Below are 7,569 nucleotides of genomic sequence, written 5' to 3'. Positions count from 1 at the left end.
CAGAAAAAAGAGTGATCCCGACAGCCAGTAATGCAGGATGTTTATATCACCTAAGTCCTGAGGCTCCCTGCTACACAGAGAACTCACGAGTCCTGGACCCCACCTCCTACCATCAGTATAGACTTTCCATGTCCAACCAGCCTCACTCCTCTAGATTCCAGTGAACTTGTTCTCACTGAGTGCTATATTCTCTTTCCTATCAGGCCCCCAGGAGGAAAAACAAATCGAGGACAGAGTAAACCACGTTGATGAACAGAGCAAGAACATTGGATACTACAAGGTGCCTTTCAGTTAATCCTCATCCAAGGATCTCTGACAGATCACAAAGACCCATCAGAAATCAAGAAGGCAACAGAACTAGGGCCGAAGTTACCTGTGCTGACCTGACTTGGGTTTTGAAGGGGACAGTGTTCACCCCACAGGAGACTTTCTGACACTTTTTCACATCCTTGTATTAAGCAAAACCACAGTACCTGGTTTTGCTGGGTATGAAAAGCTGAAGGTAGAATCCCTTGAAAACTCATCAGATTCTGGGAAGAGTGTCAGAGAGAATGAGAAACCGAGAGCTAGACTTGGTGGAGGACAAGATGTCTAAAAACCTAAATAATAAAATTAAGGAATTCGCCTGACTTAGCAAAATGCGCCAACCTATCTCCATTTGTTTTCTCTAGAAACGAAGTTCATACAAGTTCAATATACAAAAGGGAAGTGAATATTCATAAAGTTTATTTTCCTGAAAGTCTTGTGTTTGAAAGGAAGTCAGATTGAATCATTTACAAATCAGGTGTGTGAATCTGGGTCCCCTTCCAAGAGCTCAGTCTGCTAAGAATTTGTACTTCAGAGCTCCCGGGGATCCCTGGCAAGCAAAGATTTTGAGGGGGAAAATGAAGATAGCAGCCATTGCTCTGTGACCAAAGCAATTCTCAAGGAAGGGAAAATTCAGCTCTAGGGTGCCAGTAGCTCTGCATGCTACCAGTCACCAACAGATTGAAATGAAACTGCATCAGATCTGAATGTTACTGGTGGATTAGGACACACATCAACTGGAGGCAGTATCCACGTTCAGAGGATTTGCCACACTGAATTTGACTGTGAATCAACAAATGAGAAGAGATATCAGAAAGAAACTCGGAGCGAAGGCAGGTAGTTTTCCATGGCAGCAAGTAGGTTCAATCTACTTCCTAGACCATCACAGAACTCAAAGCCATCTCAGTCTGGGACATAGAACTTTTCATAATCTTCCTGAAGCTACTGATAGACAAAGACCTGTGACCTGAACTCTAAAACACTGAAACACAGAAGTAGCAGAACAGGCTCTCCTGAAGTAGGAGAGGGAAATACTAGGAGAGAGGACATCTGTTATCCCCACCAAGAGCTGTCTTCCAGGTTGTAGGTTAGGGCATGACTAGGGTTTGGCTTAAACAAAGCAAAGGTTTGTGTTTTTGATGCTGCTTCTTCTTAGATAATTTAGCATCCTGAACCCTTTCTCAATCCTTCCCAGAAAGTTCTTGAGTTGAGAGTTTGGAAACATGTAACAGTACCTGCCTCTGAAGCTTCCTAAGAACCTGGTTTATGGCACCCAGTTTCTATACCGAATGAATAATGGAAATATCATGGTGCATTACATTAAAGAAGATTTACAAGATAATAGAAAGGAAGGATTTCACATGACACATGGCATAAACTGGGTACTATTCAAAACAATGTCTGTTTGCTACTATTACCAAGATGATTCTTAATTAAAGTGCAGACACAGGCTTAAAGAAAAACTCGATTGCAGATTTGGCAGAGATCATCACTGGATGACTTGTTGAGTTGGAGTGTTCTGGAATATCAACTTTTACTGATGCCTGATCCAGGCACTGTTGAAAAAAAATAATTTCTTTGTTTTGAGATGATCACGCAGGTATACCACTAACTCTAACTCTACCCACGTCCTCCTGGAGTACCCACTATGCCAGTTTCTGACCTTTTTTACTTTTTTAACCGGACATTAAGTTCAGTTAGTGCTGCCTATTTGTTTATGTTTTTGGGGTCACCCTTGAAAACATGGGAAACCTATCAATGGTCATATTCTTAAAGAGGAATCACTCTTCCTCCCTCTGGACACTACCCACTGTCAAGAGCTCCTCAAGGGGTGTGAGCAGAAGATCATCTGACCAATCTAGGTTGACTTGGTCTTACATGAGTCTTGGATAAATAACCAGAGCTGATATGAGTTTGTGGTTGCAATAGGCATTGCTTTGTCCAGAAGACAACATGTCACATGCATCCCATCCTTCAGCCTGACAGTCTTTCCACTTTCTCTTCTGGGATGTTCTCTGAGGCTTGGAGCTAGGGAAATGTAGATGTCTCATTTAGGGCTGAACAGTCCTATTTTTGGCACGTTTTTGGTCAAGTCTTAAAACATAGAAGAGCGCAATATAATAACTAGCATATGTTATGTGCCTATTTGGACAAGGTTATATGCTAGAATCAGTCAAAAGAGAGCATAATTTATTTCATTATATGCATGGGACATTCTAGGACACTCAAAAGTAACAAACTCCTTTATATAAAATAAAATTGTATTTTTGTATTTGTGTATGTACTACACATAATTTATATAATTAAATTGTGTTCTGAACTATTTATAGTATCTAATACTATATAAATGCTATAGAAAGCATTGTTTAAAGAAAACAAGGGACAACTTTGTTCACACTCATTTCATATGCAATTTTGTAACTTTTTCCAAATATTTTCAAACTGAGACTGGTTAATTACATGGAAAGATGCCCATAGATATGGCAAACTATTTGATTCCTTCTCTTAAAAATGATAAAAAAGAAAGTACAGATTAATGGAAGTAGAAGATATATAGCCAGTTTCTATCTAGCAAAGAATGAAAACTGTATCCTAGACAATTAAGTGTGAAAGTTTAATATTAGTGGCCGTTTCTTGACTCACTTCCTTCTTTCTGAAGTAATTTCTTAAACTAAGTAAATTCCATTGTCTTCTTACTAGCTCTAGATTACAGAGAAAAAATGTATTTCTGGTAAAAATGAGTGTTTCCTTTCTTTAAGAATAAGTGATAAAATTTTGGATGCAATCTGTGTGGACTTAAGATAGACTAGTCAGTTTCTTTCTTGAAAAATAAGATCAGGATGCTGTATGGTTAAGCGAATGAGTTCTAGAGAATAAAATGCCTTATGGACACAACTGAAATGGGTTTAACGAGGAATTCATTTTCAGGAAGTTAAGTGTGCATGAGCATTTAAAAGATGTTGTGTTGTTATCCATGTGATTATTCTCACCGGTGGTCTTAATATCTTTCCTGAATATATCCTATGACTTTGTCATTGTCTTACTTAAAAAGGCTTCTTGTCAAAATAACCACATCTCTTATCCCCATGCCCAATAGCTTATGGCTCAGCAGACATACAATGTCAAAATGGAACCAGGGAAGAATTGGGAGAAGATATTGAAGTTTTAGTATTATATTTAACATTATCCATCATTTCAGTATCATGAGGAGGGTTCTGAAGGTTCAAGCCTAAGGTTTCTCCATAGATTAAGTAGGTTTGACTGTTTTTATGTGGAAGAGAAAGGGAAAAGAAACAAAGATCCATGTGGAGTCAGCTCACTTTGATTCCTTCCCACTGACAAGTTTATGGTATAAAACAGAACCTGGGTTATTTTAAAAATATTTTATGGATATCACTTCTTATGTTACAACTCATCTAACATCACACATGGAGAAGGTTCAAGAATGATGATATTAAGTTCATCAAATTGTCTTAAGAATTACTTTTGATATTTGACATAATAGAATAAATATGTCTAGTCTTCTCACTAATATTTGTATTTAGCATTTAAATAACTTAATGATTCTCTTAAACACTGGCTTACTAAAAATTTGAGAATTGAAGGTCAATGGTTGAGAATTCCTTGTATACAAACAACTACTAAAGAATGAAGTTTCTACATTTTAAAACACAGTTCGTTAACTTTGTATGTCTTCTAAGAGAACCTGAATGGAGCATCCTGGAACTATATCATAAAGAATAACTCTTAATATCAGTTCCTTCAGGAGCAAACATGCAATGTTTTCTTGTAAATAGAATTGCTCTTCAAAATAAACAGTTTAGAAACATAAGTGCTAATCAATGAGGACAAACGTGCATTTTATCTTATAAAGCATTTTAGCACAGATCTGTTTCTGACTGCAATTCTGTGAGATGGGTTGTTTTCATCATACTTTCCAAGATACTGGGGGTTGAACCCAGTATACTGTGTATACACTGTACCACTGAGCTACAATCATCCAGTACTATCCCCTCCCTTTGTGAAGATGAAGAAGATGAACTAAAAGTTGCTTGTGGTTTCACAAGCACTTGTTTCAGAACTACTATACATATTAGATCTTTTTGGGTGGACGATTTCAAAACAGGATTTCTCTGTATAGCCCTTACTGTCCTGGAACTCACTCTGTAGTCCATGCTGGCCTTGAACTCAGAGATCTGCCCATCTCTGCTTCCCAAGGGCTGGAATTCCAGGCATATGCCATCACTGCAGGCAGTGTTTTGCTTTCTGTACATCCATACCACAGTTTCCTTTCCCTCCATTCCTCTCAACCTTCATTGCACTTCCCCTCTCCCCAAAAACTACCACTTCTCCTTCTGCCCCAGAAAAGAGCAGTCCTTCCTCCCAGGATCATCCACAGAGCACAGCACACCAAGATACAACAAGAGCAAACCCAAAATACAGATCAGTTCTTACACTCATAGACTCTATCATAGTAACTTTTTCCAGTGCTGTGATAAAAAGGACAAAAAAGAAAGAAAGAAAGAAAGAAAGAAAGAAAGGGAGAGGGAGGGAGGGAGGGAGGGAGGGAGGGAGGAAAAGAGAGAGAGAGAGAGAGAGAGAGAGAGAGAGAGAAAGACAAAACCTTGAGAAAAGAAAATTAAGGAAGGGTATGCCAAGTTTAGGCACCTAGATCAAGGGCTGCTTCATCATGTTAGGGAAGTCAGGAGTGTAAAGCTGCTGGTCACATGACATCTGCAGTTAGGATGGAGAGGGAGGTGCACAGAGATGATTTTTCTCTTCTTTTTGGTTGTAGATGCAATGTCACCAGTTGCTTCAAGCTCCTGCTACTTCGAGTTCTACACCATGATAGACTTTACCTGGAACCATAATTAAATAAATTGCTTTTATCCAGGTGTTTTTCATAACGTATCAAAGTGGGCACTTCAATTAATGAAATCAAGAAAACCCCTCACAAGTGTGCCCAGAGATGTGTTTCTACATCGATTCCAGATGCAGTCAAACTGCCAACCAAGATAAAGTAAACTCTATTACAAAACTTATTTTGTTCATACTTACCAGTTCATAGCAAAGTCCTGTGACATAAACTAGCCACTGTCTATGCTTAAATATTAGTCAGCTTTCCCCCTTGATGTTACTACTAAAGCCTGTTTGTGAGCATGAAGGACAACATGTCTCAGGATTTGAGAGCTGCAATTTAGTTTTTGATCTCCATTTTGAAAGTATTCAAAGGGATGGTGACATCATCAAGCTAGTCCCTCAAATAAAAACCAAAAATCTGTCTTCAAGTCATAAAGATTTGCCACTCAACAAAATGATGAGATAAATATAACTTGTTCTTCACAAAAGTCTGAAGCTGGGATTCTAGAACGGTTTTGATCAGTCAGAATAATAAAAGTAAACATGTAGACTCTGAGAGGAATATATTGGGATTATTCAAAATCATCTAGGTCTCAACTAGCAATCAATTACCTTCTGTAATTTTCTTGGATTCTTTATAATTTTTTTTGTAAAGCTTATATCACACCTAGGCAAAAATGACTATCGTTCAGACAAATTCCACAAGACCGTTGGAACTTGGTGGTGTGGGGAGTAGGTCCAATGGAACAAGAGAAGCTAAATAAGAAGGTGAATCCAAAGACAAACACATAGGCATCCTCCTGAATATTAACCTTCATCAGGCGATGAAAGGAGACAAAGACAGAGACCCACATTGGAGCACCGGACAGAAATCTCAAGGTCCAAATCAGGAGCAGAAGGAGAGGGAGCAGGAGCAAGGAACTCAGGACCGCGAAAGGTGCACCCACACACTGAGACAATGGGGATGTTCTATCGGGAACTCACCAAGGTCAGCTGGCCTGGGTCTGAAAAAGCCTGGGATAAATCCGGACTAGCTGAACATAGCGGACAATGAGGAATACTGAGAATTCAAGAACAATCACAGTGAGTTTTTGATCCTACTGCACGTACTGGCTTTGGGGGAGCCTAGGCAGTTTGGATGCTCACCTTACTAGACCTGGATAGAGGTGGGCGGTCCTTGGGCTTCCCACAGGTCTTGATTGCTCTTTGAGCAGATGAAGGAGGGGGACTTGATCGGGGGAGGGGGAGGGAAATGGGAGGCGGTGGCGGGGAGGAGGCAGAAATCCTTAATAAATAAATAAATTTAAAAAAAAGAAAGGCACAGAGGTAAAAAAAAAAAGAATAATGTTACAATAAAGAATGCCCATGAGAAAAAAAAATAACAAAACTTTCAAAAATCAGGTGTTTTAAGAGGGAGAACAGATAAGGTTGACTAAAAGGTGTAGAAATCTAATAGCAGAATGAATTTTTCGTGCATGCATACAAACTACAATGAGTGAGCAGGCTTGAGACAGCATTGATGGAATCTTAATCTCATTCCACTTCCCCATCAGGCAATGGGTCACCCACTGTGTTTTCCTTTGATTTCTCTAGCTCAAGAGCTAAAATACTGGAAGTTTCTCTCCTGCCATTCTTTAAAGCTGAATGGGTAGAATAGGGTAATTCCTCAACTGGGTGCCTACAGCTCTAAATGACATTCATCTTCTATACAACTTGTGAAGCCGAACCAGAAAAATATATAGTGTTCAGTACCTGCCAGTTCTTCCTATTCTGTGCTGGGCAAACAGATTCATGTCAGTATATTTCATAATTCATTAAAAAAATATTATTTAAAATGTAACCATTTGTGTACTGGTGATCTCGGCACTCGGGAGGCAGAGGCAGGCAAATCTCTGAGTTCTAAGATAGCCAGGACTGTGTAGAGAGACCCTGTCTAGAAACAAACAAACAAACAAAGAATTCAAATGTAACCACACATACCATCAACAATAGTATCTTACTGCAGTGGGCTTGGGGTCAGTCAAAGGGCACTTTCTACTCCTCCACAGAGTCCCTACGTCACCCTTGAATGGTGCAGAGATAAAATCCTTTTGTCTATACTCTGTTAGTACACAAAGTGGACTACCTTATCTTTTTTCTAGAAGATAACTTCCCAGATGAACACTGAGGAGCAGTTCCCTAATTCTCCACATCATCACAGCTCTCCACCACAACCAATTCGGGATACTTAGGCTCCATTGTGCTTCCCTCCCTGGCCTCTGGAACAAAACCGTTTCAGAACAGTGTCCTTCTGATCACTGATAAATTTTCTTTAATAAAACCACTCCTTCTGAGAAGTTACTATGGGTTCTTCTTTGCAAGCATCTTGGAAACATTTGTTATACTACACTTTTTATCCCAAGG

The sequence above is a fragment of the Microtus oregoni genome, unplaced genomic scaffold, assembly GCF_018167655.1.
Source record: "Microtus oregoni isolate MIOR12 unplaced genomic scaffold, Mior012 000022F_ref0000154, whole genome shotgun sequence".
Lineage (NCBI taxonomy): Eukaryota > Metazoa > Chordata > Mammalia > Rodentia > Cricetidae > Microtus > Microtus oregoni.
Note: the sequence above shows the minus strand (reverse complement) of the source record.